The following is a 1,516-nucleotide window of genomic DNA, read 5'->3' as shown; positions in this document are numbered from 1 at the left end:
GAAGGGTCATGTTTTAGAAATAGGGCTAATAAAGGGACATGCCTCAGAAATGGTCCTAGAATAAAGGTTTCTTTAGATCCACAAAGGATTAAGTTGCACTACCTGCCAAAGCAAGAAAATTGTTAAAGAAAAATAACAAAATCCAGATACTCAAGACAAATGAAGAAGCAGAAAACTCTAAGCCATAGCCAGAAGTGAAATCAGTCAACAGAAGCAGGCCCATAAATATCATAGATGATGGACTTAGTAATCAAGAACTTTAAAATAATATTATAGATATGCTTAAGATCTTATTAAAGAAATATAGGAGCATAAGGAGGAGAGTAATAGAAACTATTTTGAACTTCAAAAACTGAAGAACACTATCTGAAATAAAAATTCAGTAGACGGGTAGATTAGACACTGCAGAAAAAAAGATCATTACATTTGAAAACATAATATTAGAAATCATCAAATCCAAAGCACACAAAATAAAATGCTAAGAACAATTCCCAGAGAATAAAAGTATTAGTCTCAGTGATTTCTATGACAATATTGCATGGTCTAAAATGCATGTAATTAGGCTGGAGCCACCTCTGCCTGCAACATGTTGAAGGTAATTCAGAGGTCTGTGGAGGCAACCAGCCTGAGTCCGCTCGCTTTCAAAGTTTATGCATCACTTAAAAAGGACTCATCTCACAAAACTTTCACGAAGGTTAATAAGCTTTCACTGTACTCCGTTCCTGAGGGTCAATCTAAATACGTGGAGGAGCCAAGGACCCAACTTTAAGAAAGCATCTCACATCTCCAACATTATTGTGAGCCATATACAAGTTGGTGTCAGGAAATACACTGACAAACTAAGCCTCAGATGCAGAGCTTGGTTCAGTGGGGGTTAGATAGCTATGGATATCTCTAAAATGCACCTCTTGGATTTTTTCCAAGACCTGGTATTGTTGGTTTTGCTGGCATTGTTGGACTTCTTTTGGCTAGAGGTTCAAAAATAAAGAAGCTCCTGTATCCACCTGGGCTCATGGGATTAGCTGCCTCTCTTTTTTATCCACAACAAGCTGTCATATTTATCCAGGTCAGTGGGGAAACATTATATGTCTGGGGTTTACAAGGATATACAGTCGTAGAAGATTTGTGGAAGGACAACTTTCAAATGCCAGGAAATGTGAAGCATTCACCTGGAAATAAGTAGAATGCTCTATGCTCTGCCAATTTTAATCTGTTATAGGTAAACATTGGAAACTCCATGCAGTAAACCAGTATTTCTATAGAAGAACAGTAGAGAAGAGTCAGTACTGAATGTAGTAAATTGGTTTTCTTCTTCAGGAAAAACCATACTAGGTTTCTTTGTTACCTTGGGTGATGCCATACTACAAGGGGACTAATCAGAAATCCTTTCACTTAGAGATAATGCCTCAAAACTCCTTGTTCTCATGTTGTTATTTATGTATATAATTAAAATTCAAAGTTAAAAAAATAAATAAAATAAAATCCACATAATTAGAGACACATAAAAAGGGAAGCA

At 36.2% G+C, this 1,516-nt stretch overlaps 1 pseudogene; it reads left to right on the top strand.

Moving 5' to 3' along the window:
• Window positions 1-586: 586 nt before the first annotated feature.
• On the top strand, window positions 587-1,183 carry LOC114213915 (MICOS complex subunit MIC26 pseudogene; annotated as a pseudogene).
• The last annotated feature ends 333 nt before the right edge of the window (window positions 1,184-1,516 follow it).

The sequence above is a fragment of the Eumetopias jubatus genome, unplaced genomic scaffold (genome assembly GCF_037043125.1).
Source record: "Eumetopias jubatus isolate StellerSeaLion01/CBP00866 unplaced genomic scaffold, mEumJub1_p1.0 scaffold_4, whole genome shotgun sequence".
Lineage (NCBI taxonomy): Eukaryota > Metazoa > Chordata > Mammalia > Carnivora > Otariidae > Eumetopias > Eumetopias jubatus.
Note: the sequence above shows the minus strand (reverse complement) of the source record. Positions and strands in the feature narration are given on the sequence as shown.